This window comes from Coenobita brevimanus, chromosome 63, assembly GCF_032717465.1.
Source record: "Coenobita brevimanus isolate Jiangsu-jjx chromosome 63, ASM3271746v2, whole genome shotgun sequence".
NCBI lineage: Eukaryota > Metazoa > Arthropoda > Malacostraca > Decapoda > Coenobitidae > Coenobita > Coenobita brevimanus.
Genome location: NC_137016.1, coordinates 20,207,366 through 20,220,767, shown reverse-complemented (window position 1 = coordinate 20,220,767; position 13,402 = coordinate 20,207,366).

The window sequence follows — 13,402 nt, the reverse complement described above, 5'->3', positions numbered from 1 at the left end:
TTCGGAAAACAAACAATTAGTATTATTAACATTATTCCATTCAACTTGTATCATACTTTCATTCAATATCTAATCTTTTTTTTTCTTATTAGGAACGTTGGGGCCCGGGGCTAGGCTAGACAATCCGGATATTTAAGGCCAGGGGGACCAGCCTCGACGTTCCATGAGTGGCATTATGTGAGCAATAAACCCCAACCACCCCTGTATGAACCATTATGGGTCAACCTGAATGTAAAATATTTTTCTTCCAGGCAACAAATGGAAGTATGGTTAACAAATGTATATGACGCAGACACGCTGAAGGAAAACAAATATACTCTGTCCTTCTCTCGTATTTCTCTACGATTTTCCATCTGGCAAGCGGCACGTGAATCGCGCTTTTAATACCCGTAATGGCTGTCTTGTGCTACTCTTTTCAACACAGCAATACCTTCAAGTAAACCACAGATGATAACAGCCCCCCCTCCCCCTCACACACACACACACACACACACACACACACATACAAGATCATATCCAGTTCTCATTCCAGCTGTCTTTTAAGGAACTCTAATCTATAAGAAAATCTAATGAACAAAGTATCGTCGCTGTTAATAGAATCCAGCGTGAAATGAACACAAAGAAACATAAAACACCTCATTAGCTTAGCCGTATGATGAGTCTTTCAGTGATGGGTCGCTTATTGTCTCTCCAGTGATCTAATTACCTTCTTCACCATGATGGCGTAAATATCTTCTTAATCCAAGCAACAACATGATTCTATTCAACTTAGGGAGAATCTCAGAATCTTTAGCTGCCAAGCGGTTAACAGAAACTATATATATAAACCCTCCAGTTCGAAAAGTCTCTCCTGAGCTGAATGAAACACTCTGGAGGCTACAAGAATATAATAAAGTCATCGTAGAGAAGGGATATTCAGACAAAAGACGTCGCTTAAATACCTTTCCTGCTGCTACAAGTCCTCGTATAACAAAGGCCTAATGTACTGAAAGGGTCACTGATGGCTCTGTTTACTTCTACAGTCATAAAAGCTTCATCTGAGTTGAATAGATGCGTCAAAGTGGCAGGAAAAATATAAAACACGTCACCGCAGTGAAAAGGGGTCACGCTCTGTTGTCCGAGGATCTCATTTGATTTTTCTTGTTCCAACTAAACAATTAAAATAAGTCTGGAATAGACTTTCATAACTGGATGGGTTAGAAAAATATCCACTTCCTAGTATCTTCCCAAAGCTTAACCCTTTCACAAGGGTCTTATTTTCTTTTCTTGCTCCCAAAAGACAATTGAATTAAGCTTGGAATAGACTTTTCTAACTGTGTGGGTTAGAAAAAATATCCACTTCACAATATCCTCCAAAAACTTAACCCTTTCACTCCGCTGACGGCTTTCTTGCCTGCAGTTGGTAAAGATTGAAAGGCCTCTCTTGATGTAGTGCTTATAATTTTTTTCCAGTAACTTCTGCTTTGGGTTTCCCTAATATAACTGAGTGAATGGCTTATTCAACGCTGTATTTAATCCTTCTAACTGGAATAAAATCATCTGGAGGCAGCAAGAAAAATATAAAAGACGTCATCGTAGTGAAGTGACTAAGAAAGGAAATTAGTCTTGAATCAGTCAGTATTAACCCTGTTTCCTCCGAGGACGTCATTTTCATTTCATTCTTGTTATCTCCAGACAGTGTTATCAAGTTATAAGACACCGTTTGGAGAAGAGACGCTGTACAATTTATAGCCTTTAATAACACCCCTCGCTAATTAACCCTGATGACCTGAACAGACTCATCAGGAACCAACAAAAATATGTTACAAAGGACGTTTTCGTAGTACAGGAATTAAGAACTCAGAATACTGTTGAATTATTAATTCCTTCAGTCCAATAATGTATTATTAGCTTATTGTTGCTACCTTCAGACGATTTTACCCAGCACAGGGAGAGACATCAGGCTGTGAAGGGGTTTGTGGAGACTTTCTGCTGTAATCCCTTCACTACAAATGATCAACAACATCGTCTGGAGATACCATTAACAAAATTAATAATAAATTACCGAGGTGAAAGGGTTAATCACAACTAAAGCAGGAAAACAGGACCAAATAAAGCCTATTATTGCAAGGATCATGCGAGGAGTTAATGGCACACCTGAGCTGTCTTGTGCAGGTGTTTGGGTGAGGTGAGGAGGCAGGTGACTGTAGGTGTGGAGAAGTGAGGAGAAAAATGGGGAGGGAGGGGGTGGGGGAATAACAGGATGTGGAGGGGGGAGAATGGAGAGAAGAGTGAAGAATGAATGAGATGGAGGGAAATGAAAAAGGATGGAAGGAAGGAAGGAAGGATGGAAAAGAGAGAGAGAGAGAGAGAGAGAGAGAGAGAGAGAGAGAGAGAGAGTTCAGGGTGTGTGTGAGGGAGAAATTGTCACAAGCAATACAGGAGCATATTGGCAAAGTTGGCACAATATTCCCGGCAAGGACGCCAATATGCCCCTGTGTCCACATATGAATAAGTTCAGGCTGGGCTTTGATCATGGAAAAAAACTGGTATGAAAAGTATGTCTGGCAGGGAAAACTTAGGCCAGGAATGAAAGGGAGGAAAGAGAGTGGGCACAAGAGTCTTTCTCTGTTTTGGTCGACACTGTTCTTATTTATTTTTTCTCATTTCTTTTTCATGTAACTCTCATATCTTCCTGCATCCACTTTCAACTGTTTTGTCTACACTTTTCTCGTCTCTTTTCTACCACTCTTCCAACTACCATTATTTCTTTTACCACACATTTCACATACCTATTTTTTGCTCTTCTTGTTTCCTACTGCTCATGTTTTAATAATTCTCGTTTTTCCTTTCCATCTTCCATGTTATTGTCTCTTACATTCTGTCCCAGTGGCTGCAGTCTCGTTCTACGTCACAAAACTTTTGTCTCCTTTTGTAACCTATTTGCTTTCCTTTACGTATTCACAGCAGACTTCTTGATATTGGTTACCATCTTTTACTAATACATAGACAGACATTAAAAAAGAAAAATATTAGAGCGAAGACAGTTGGAAAGACAAGGGCAAAAACGCAATGAAAGACAAACACAGTGAGACAGAAACAAAGACAATGAAACACATATAAACAAATATACCCACACAAAATGGGACAGACAGATATAAAGACTGACATACAGACAGATAAGGACACACAAACAAAAATAAAGATACAGAGATAGATTATTAATGAAACGGTAAAAATTTCTGACAGAAAGATAAATAAACAGAGACAAAAACATAGACAAGGAATAAGACAGACAGATGGAAAAATAAACACAGACTTTTAAAGGGAAAGACAAACAGATGAAGGAACAGAGACAACACAAAAATGGACAGAAAGACACAAAGATAGACTGGCCGAAGGACGAGACAGAATCATACAGACAGACAAAGACAGATAAATAATCAGAGAGAGAGACAGATAGACAGACAGACAGACAGGCAGACAGACAGACAGATAGACAGACAGGCAGACAGACAGACAGGCAGACAGACAGACAGGCAGACAGACAAACAGAGAGAGAGAGAGAGAGAGAGAGAGAGAGAGAGTGTGTGTGTGTGTGTGTGTGTGTGTGTGTGTGTGTGTGTGTGTGTGTGTGGTCCGTTCTTTCTCTACTTTGGTGGTCTAAACCAATTCTAATAATACACGTAAGGACGACAAAGAGGAAGCCTTCTTATACCAACCACCCCTCTCTCTCTCTCTCTCTCTCTCTCTCTCTCTCTCTCGGACCCCAGCGCGAGGGCGAAGCCCAAGTCCTATTAGTGATTTGATATTAACTTAATGGTAGGCTACTGATTGAATTTCTCGCTACCGGTATCAAAAATCCGTCATCGTGAACCTCTCAATATCGGTAACGTACACTTTCCGTTTCGGTCTCTATTTCATTTATTCTATGAAGGACCTATTGTAGTGAAGGGGTTAAGTTCGCTTCCCTTGTCGACTCTACTGTTTTCATTATCAAAAGTCCAATGTGCCACTTCCCTTAGTCTCTCTTCATTTCCCAGGTTCCTCTTTCTTCCCCTCCCTTCTTTCATGCTACAGACTTATTGCCTGTTATTTCTCCATCTCTCTTCTTCTGCTCACATTTTTCCTTTTCTTCTCTTGCCTCACTTCCTGTTACCTGTACAGTCTTTTTTTATACATCCTATCTACTGACTTTTTCTTTTTTTCCACCTCCTCCTACTTTTACAACTTTCCTTTTTGTAATTTAATTTCTCCTGTGATTCCGTTGCCTTACTTTCCCTTCCATTTCTAATTTTCTCTTTCTTCATAAACTACTCGTTACTTCTTACTTTAACTTCCTTCTCCGTTTCATTCCGCGACTTCTTTGTTTCCTCTTACTTTTCCAACTATCTCTTTCTTCCTCCGCTTTCTGTTTGTCTTACTTTTGATACGTTTTCCTCCCTTATATTTTCCATGTTTTTTACTTCATTAATATCTCTTACTGCTGAAATTTCCTTTATTTTCCCCAAATCCACTTCCTCGCTCTACATTTTCTTCTCCACACTCCCTGACTTCCATTTTCTTTCAATTTCTCCTTCTCTGCATAACATCCTACTGTATTTTTCAAACTTCCTCTTCCTCATTCACAATCCTCTTACTCTTCCTCCTTTTCTTCTCTTTCTCCCCTTTTCTCTTCCCCCTATTCTTTTTTCTCTTCTTTCTTCTCTTTGATTTCCCTCTTGTTCCCTCTTCCTTCTCTTTTTTCCTCTTCCTGTTCTTGTTTCTTTTTTACTTCTCCCTCCTCTCTTTCCTCTTCTTCCTTTCTCTTTCTGTTCTGTTCTTTCTTTCATTCTCCTTCTCACTTCATTTCCATTTCCTTCTTCTCCAGTGTCCTTCTCTCCTATCTTTCCTTCCTTCCTTCGTTTCTTCCTTCGCTCCTTCCTTCCTCCATTCCTCCCCTTAAAGTCTTAGATGATAACTTTGCTCATTTTGACAAGGGACGAGGGAGAGTAGGGAGGGAAAAGAGGGGTGGCAGTAGGAGGGGAGGGAGGGAGGGAGGGAGGCTACGGGATAGTGGATGAGGGGTATAGGGAACGAAATGATGATGATGGAGTTGTGAAGGAGAAAATATGGGGAGGGATGATATATAAGAGGATGGAGAGAGAGAGAGAGAGAGAGAGAGAGAGAGAGAGAGAGCCTGAATTGGTAGGGAGAGGGATGGAGAGGAGGGGAATAAATAGAAGCAGGAAGACGAAGGAAAAATGAAAACGAACTAAGCGATAAGGAAAAATGAACTGTGTGAATGAAAAACGAGGAAATCAAATAAACAAGTTGAAGTGAAATGGATTAAGAAAAAATATATACGTTGGATCAGGAAGTAAAAAAAAATAAAAAAAATAAAAAGGGACTCTTCTGTGTGTTCCACTAGACGAATTCCTCCCACGCCTGGAAAGCTGTATACTGGTGAGATACAACCGTTTGGGCCCGACTTGCACCCTGTTAAGATACGTATTGTGATAAAAGTATATGCGTGTGTAGTGTATATGGCGGGGTGAGTAGGACACAGCGGGACGGCATGGTAGGGAGATGTGGGGAGGGTCAAGGGAGATGTGGGGAGGGCCAAGGAAGATGTAGGAAGGGTCGAGGGAGGGGTGAGGAAGGCCACGGAAGATGTGGGGAGAGTCAAGGGAGGGGTGGGGGAGGGTCAAGGGAGAACTGGGGAGAGCCAAGGGAGGCTGGCAGTCACTGGCGTTAGGAGAAGGGGAAAAAAAGGGACGGGAGGGGTGAAGGAGAGGGAAGAGAGATGAGGGAGAAGTAAAGGCAAGCGTTCATTGGAAAATCCTTGGTTTATGAGGTAAAAGAAAAGGGGATGGAAAATGAATATATATCTGTAGCATGCAGTACATCTATATCTATCTATCTATCTATCTAATTATCAGTGTCTGTCTATAGACAGATATAGATATACCGGTAAATATATAATTCAAGAAAGCGTGTGCGAGAACCGATTCTGTGTTCTGGTCACCATGATAACACAGCAATCACTTCACCACCCAGGGAATTTTCTCTGATTACCCGGGGATGAGGAAATAACAGACTCCAAGATTTCTGAGAAATCCATAATGACTGTTGGCTTGTTGGGATTAATGAATGAGGTGATTAGACTCCCACGCTTGCCACTGCCACCTAAATTATTATAACATGAAAGAATCGATTAAAGATTTTAACAGAAACTAACGCTGTTTCTGCAGTGCAGCATATCACCGAGACAGTAGATGACACAGCGAATATTAGAATTTTATTTATATAAATGAAGGACGTCTCACTGAACAAAAAAGAAAAACTGAGAGAAAGCAAAAGATGAAGAAGAAATGATGCTACGGTACATTTGTGAAGGAATACTAAGGATATACACTGAGGTGATATAAGGGCGTAAGGAGAGAGGTAATACGACGTGAGTGAAGGAGCTTCAAGAACAAAGAAGTTTTTTGGATGTCTTTCAAGAACATTGGAGCAGATGGAAGGGTGGCCAAAAAAGGATGCCATTCACCGGCCAATCAGACGATAAGGACTTCTGTAATACGTTTTTCTTACTCTCTCTCTCTCTCTCTCTCTCTCTCTCTCTCTCTTAAAAAAGAAAAGAAAATAGTACGAAAATGCTGAGCACAGAATATGTAGTAAAAACTGAGGTAGAAAAAAAAAAAAGTCTGCGAGGGAAGCTTACCATAGGCCTACACAAATGCGTGTACCAGGCCAGCAAGGGCGTCAGAGCGTGTATACCTGCAGGCCAGGAAGGGCGTCAGAGCACACAGACGTGTGTGTGATGCCTTGCAGACGCACCAGGCGAGGCCAACACAACGAAAGTCCATGCGATGTTTTCCCCGCACGTCCACTGTCAACATGTACTGTGTAGGCAAGGCGGCCTTGTTATTTTATCACGGGTTTCCGCAAACTGAGGGAGACGGAGGAAGATGTATACCGATACAAAGACGTTTTCTATTGAGTAAAAATGTGTTGCGTTGTTCCGTTTCTCATCTAGTCCCGCCTTTATGTGTGGGTGTTTAAGAAACTTTTGATGTGATTACATGCACAGACAAACCTGTGCTTCTGCACAGACTGATGTGGATGAAGAACATTCCTTTTTTGCTTTTTTTTTTTTTTTTTTTCCCGGCCTATCAACCATTGGGGCCGAAGCCCCTGGTTATTAAGGTCATTTATATATATATGTATATACATTTAAACATATATACATATATATACAAACATATATATATATATACATACATACACACACACACACACACACACACACGCTTCTATGCATACATACAGACACACTTTCATGCAAACGTACATATATATATAAAAATTTTAATCTTATTTAATTTTTTTTGTATTTTTATTTTTTTGATTTTTTCTTGGTTTTATATTTTTTATACCTTATATTATAAAGTAAAACTAATCTAAAGACCCTAAAATTAATCACCTAACAGACAAATCGCTAACCTATACTAAATCCTACAGAGACAAATAGCTAGACCTACACTAATGGTAAAAATACCTCGACTAACAGAACACCATCGACTGCAGATATGTAATGCCTTTCTACATTACATACCTGCACTCATCACCTGGTAACTGTCAGTCGAGGCACAACCTAATATAGGGGACATCAATTTATGAAAGGGAACCAGACGAGTCAGGAACATTTCCATATACGTCAGCTGTCGTCCCTAATTAGAATAACTTAAGCAAGATAATATAATGTATTTACATAATTTGTACAGAAAGTGAAGAACCTCGCCCAGCAGACCACCATCGACTGCAAGTGCCCAATACCTTTCCTATATTGCACACTTGCACTCATCAGCTGGTGACTGTCAGGTGAGGAACTTAGCTTAATGTAGGGGACATCAATATTAGAAATAGATCGCTGGGAGGAGGAACTATTTAAAATATGTCAACTGTCAACCCTAATTAATATTACAATATATACATATTTACTCTTCATAAAAACCATAACCACACAGTAAAAAAGTCACATCACTCTGATCAGTCCGGTCTCTCTCAAGAAAGCCATCAATTTATCAGTCATAACAATGTCCCCATCACCCAGGATGGTGGAAAGGGTGAAGGGGACGTCTACTGCGCCGCAGTAATTTATAAGTGAAGCACGTTCACGAATAAATCGCCGACAGCGCAGGATGATATGACTGATAGATAACACCGCATTACAGATGTCACGGTACGGTGGGAAGCGTCTTTCCATATATGGTTTTATGTGGGTTAAAATGGTGGCATTAAGCCGTAACCGTGCCAACACTTTTTCTTCTAGGCGACTGGGACGGTTGGCAGTGTCCCAGTCGCCCAGGTACGGCTTACAAGTTGGAATATTTAGTCTGGTCCACTGACCTTGCCACAGAAGATTTATTGATTTCTTTCCGAGAGAGAGACTCGACCGTAGATCACGAGGAACGTCCCAAGTCTCCTCGAGTTCTACAGCCGACTTTGCAAGTAAGTCAGCCTGCTCATTGCCGTAGATACGACAATGACCAGGCACCCAGATCAGCATGAATGACTTGTTGCATGAATGCAACTTATTAACGATGTGGCCCTGGATCTCGTGAGAGTCCGTAGTACAAGATGCAATTGCCTGAAGGGCTGATTTTGAATCTGAAAATATGACAAATGAGTCATGCCTAGAATTGAGAGCATAGTCTATGGCTTTGTCAATAGCAAAGAGTTCTGAAGTAAACACAGATGTATGAGTCGGCAACCGATACCTGAGGGCACATTCAGTCGACCACACACTTGCACCCACACATTCACTCGACTTGGAGCCGTCGGTGTACAATTGATGGGACCCCAAGTGACGAACAATGATGTTACGAAACAAGTGGTGGACCTCCGCCTCCGGCGCCTTGGCCTTTGGTGCTGGGAGCCATGATACATCCACTGTAAAGCTGGGTGGCTCCCAAGGCGCTATATTTTTTAGCACCAACTTGTCACAGTCACTGGGGTCCACACCAAGCTCCTGAGTCAGTAAGTGGAGGCGAGCGGCAAGTGGCCGACGCACCCCCCGCAGTAGGTGGTGGTATTGACGCAGGGGGGTACAGGCCACATTGCCGATATTACTTTTCCTTAATGTTTGTAGTCCATACGAAAATGCCAGGTGATCACGGCGAATACGGAGGGGAGGCACATTCGCCTCCACTTCCATACGAGCTACACGGGTACACCGGACAGCTCCAAGACACATTCGCAAACATTTATTCTGCAACACATCCAATCCTTTCAGAGTGGCATCGGATGCCGAGCCATACACCTGTGCGCCATAGTCTAGCTTCGATCGAATAAGGGACTTATACACCATTAATAAAGATTTTCTGTCGGCACCCCAGGTAGTACCCACTAGGTACTTGAGGACATTTAACGGTTTATCACAACGAGCAAGCAAAGTATTAACGTGAAGTTTAAAATACATTCTACGATCAAAATGTATTCCTAAAAATTTTACAGAATTTTGAAAAGGTACCGCCTGATTATCTAAAGTTAAGCACAAATTAGGTACGTTACGATTAGTGAAAACTATAGCGGCACACTTACGTACGGAAAACTTAAATCCCCACTGCAAGGCCCATTGGTGGACGGAGTCAAGGGCTGCTTGAATCCGCCCAGCCGAAAATTGTGCATTACGGGAAGAGTGCCATATTGCACAATCGTCAGCGTAGAGTGAGTATTTAAGATTCCTTGGGATGGGAGCTGATGACAGAATATCATTGATCATAATACTAAATAAGGTAGGACTAAGCACACCTCCCTGCGGCACCCCGTTTTCCTGGATAAATATATCCGATGTTACGTTACGGGGCAATTTGACAGAGAAAGTTCTGTCCCTTAAGAAATTTGAAATAAAAACAGGCAAATTTCCTCTTAAACCATAAGCATAGAGCTTAGTATACCGTGTCGCCATGTCATGTCATAGGCTTTATGGATGTCCAAGAACACCCCTATCATGAATTCTTTATTGGCAAATGCCTCTGCAATACAATGCTCCAAATTCATTAAATGATCTAGTGAACTTCTGTATTTACAGAAGCCACATTGTTGATCATTTAACAAATTCTTCGACTCTAAAACAAAAAGAAGCCTATTGTTAACCATACGTTCCATGACCTTACATAGACAAGAAGTCAACACAATAGGACGAAATGAAGTGGGATTCATAAGACGACCAGCCTCTTTGGGTATCGGTATGACGTGCGCAAAGTGCCATGAGTTTGGGAACGTTCGAGACGCCCAAATCTCATTGTACAATGCTAACATCTTAATCAGGTTGTCCTGATTAAGATGCTGGATCATACCGTACGTGATGGTGTCTGGTCCAGGGCTGGTGTCTTTACAGGATTTAAGGGCAAGGAGCAGTTCTTCTAGCGTAAACTCTTGGTTGTACGGGGAGTTTACGTCTTCTGTGGCAAAGTCTAATATCTGTAGCTCAGCCGTGCGTTTATGATGTTGGAAACGCGGGTCATAATTGGCTGAGCTACTTACATGAGAAAAACTCCTGGCGAGGATGTTAGCAACGTCCACGGGCTCGTCATAGATGTTATTATTTACTTGCAAGGTGGTTACAGGGAAGTATGGGCGTTTATTATTTAATATTCTTATGGTGGACCAGACTTTACGTAATGGTGTTGTACGAGTCACCGTGGACACAAAGGACCGCCAGGAGTCACGTTTAGCCCTTCTTATTATTCTCCTTGCCTCAGCCCGTGCCTGTTTGTATGCAATAAAATTTTCCTCAGTGGGCTGACTATCAAAAATCCTGTATCTCCTATTGCGTTTTCTTAATGCTTGTCGGCAATCCGGCGTCCACCAATGTGCTCTATGCTTCGCATGAACTGTAGAAGTCTTGGGAATAGCAGCCTCAGCTGCGTGTAATATGGATTGGGTTATATTTTCGACCTTTAACATCTATGGTCTCCCCAGATATATCTAAATTGGCGATCCTTGAGAAGGATCCCCAATCTGCTTTCTTATAGTTAAACTTTGGAGGTGGAGGGTCCGAAATGATGTCGCGTGTATAAGAAAGACAGATGGGTAAATGGTCACTTCCCAAGGAGTCGTCGTAAGGATCCCATGAGAGATCTTGATGTATACCAGGGGAGGCCAAAGATAAGTCAATGGCCGAAAAGTTACCAGTACGATCATCTACACGAGTCGCTCTACCATCATTCAGAAGACAGAGGTTGGACTGTAGTATTAGGTCGGCTACTTGCTCCCCACGACCATCAATCCTCAAGCTACCCCATTGATAGTGATGGGCGTTAAAATCGCCCAACACTAGCTTATTTCCAGGCAGATGTTCCACTAGTGAATTTAAAGCATCACTATCAATGGGGCCATGTGGAGGACAGTACAGAGAGCAAATAGACAGATACGTGTTATTAAATTTTACGCTGCACGCGACCGCTTCCAGAGTAGAATTTAGAATCACTTCCGTTTGTGGGTGTGATTTGTGGGTGTAAATGGCAACTCCGTGACCTTCATATCTTCTATATGAGTGGTAGTGTTTGAACTGTGGAGGATCAGGGTGGTCCTCCAGGCGCGTCTCCTGTAAACAAACAACGTCTGGCCTGTGTATAGAAAGCAAGATTGCTATATTGTGTAACTTATTCCCAATACCTCTACAATTCCACTGTAATACAGTGAAAGCGACGGTTTAAGATTTTCGTTGGGGGCCAGTGTGCTTTGTCTTTTTTTGTCTCCCGCCGGCAGGCGAGCGACTACTGGGGGACCTATCCCGGTGCTTGTTCACGGAAACCTCCATATTATCGTCAATTACGAGGTTCCCTGACCCCCCCGAGGAAGAGCTAACCTTCCTCTCCCTCGCTGGAGTGGGAACTGGAAGAACGTGAGGACGAGACTTTGTGAGGGTGGTCATGTTACTTTTACTAGACTTGTCGGGTTTCGCTTTAGGCAGTACTGATGGAGAGGCAGCAGCAGCCTGAGAGTACGTTGAAGCCTTAGGGATGTCAGTGAGAGTGTTGGAGGGGACAGGAGGTCGAGATGGAGATGTACTGTGAGTGGCAGTAGGGAGAAGGACAGGATCAGTCTGCGTCTCTACAGAGCACATCACAGGACGGGACATTACCACCGAAGCATAGGACCTATTCGGCGTGGGAGTTGCATGCAACTCCTTCACCTTTTTCCTAGCTTCGTAGTAGGAAATGCCCTCCGTTGCCTTCACTGTGCAGACCTCCTTCTCCTCCTTCCACTTGGGACAATCCCTAGAGGAAGTGGAGTGAGCGCCCTTGCAGTGGAAGCAACAGACCGTCTCGGATGTGCAATGTTCCGCATCATGACCCTGGCTTGCACACTTGCCACACACTGGCTGGGAAGCCCGACAAGTCTTTGAACCATGCCCATACATCTGGCATTTCAAGCAACGGGAAGGGTTGGGAATATATGGCCGCACATGAACAATTTCATAATCGATTTTTACTTGGCTAGGCAGTGACACTTTACCGAAAGTCAAAACAATGGTTGCTGTTTTCTTCCTGACACCTTCCGAGTATCTGGTGATAAATTTAGCATCAATGACATCTTGCTGAGCAAGTTCATCTATGATCTCTTCCTCACTCATCACCATGAGATCCCTGCAAGTGATAACCCCCTTGCAGGAATTCATGGATGTTGGGATCTTGGTTTCGACATCATAGCAATGAAACTTGCGCAGCTTCAACAAGTCCTTAATTTGAGATGAGGTACAAGTTTTTATGAGGAGGTCTCCGTTCCCAAGTTTTTTGACTTGTTCCACCTCCCCAGCACAGCCATCAATAACCTTCTTGATCATGAAGGGATTGAGACTGCTCAAGGGAGTGGAACCTAGAGCAGTGATGATCACATATTCCGCATTATTTACAGGAACATCACGGGGCAAACGAGTCTGGGGCCGTTCTGTCTGGGGGTTGTCAGTCCGTGTAGAAGTCGGGGGTCGGTCAGGACTACCTCCCCCCCTGAGGGGGGGGGAGGCAGTAGGGGCGTCCTCCATAGTATCACTCCCCCCTAGCGGGGGAAGTGGGAAGAAGGAAAGAAAACAAGCAAGGGACAAACAACCGGGGACCACACACCTAAGTCTGAGGTTGCCCTCTCAAACCACTCCAGGGAGGCCCGACCGTGTTTCTTCACGCCCCAGAGCGATCAGTGGGGGGGACCCTCCGTGGGCGATAAGCAAAGGTAAACTCAGTTTATTTGAACAGACACCTACTGTTCAAGACTAACAGGGAGGGGAGGTAACTGAGTACTAGCTAAACCTAAGCGTCACCAGAAGGGTGAAAAAAAGAAGCTAATGCCGGTGAGGCAGCCCTGAATACTAGAGAAGAGCGCAGCGAAAAACACGTCTACCCTCTTCACGACCATGCATCAAAGTCCCCCTTTT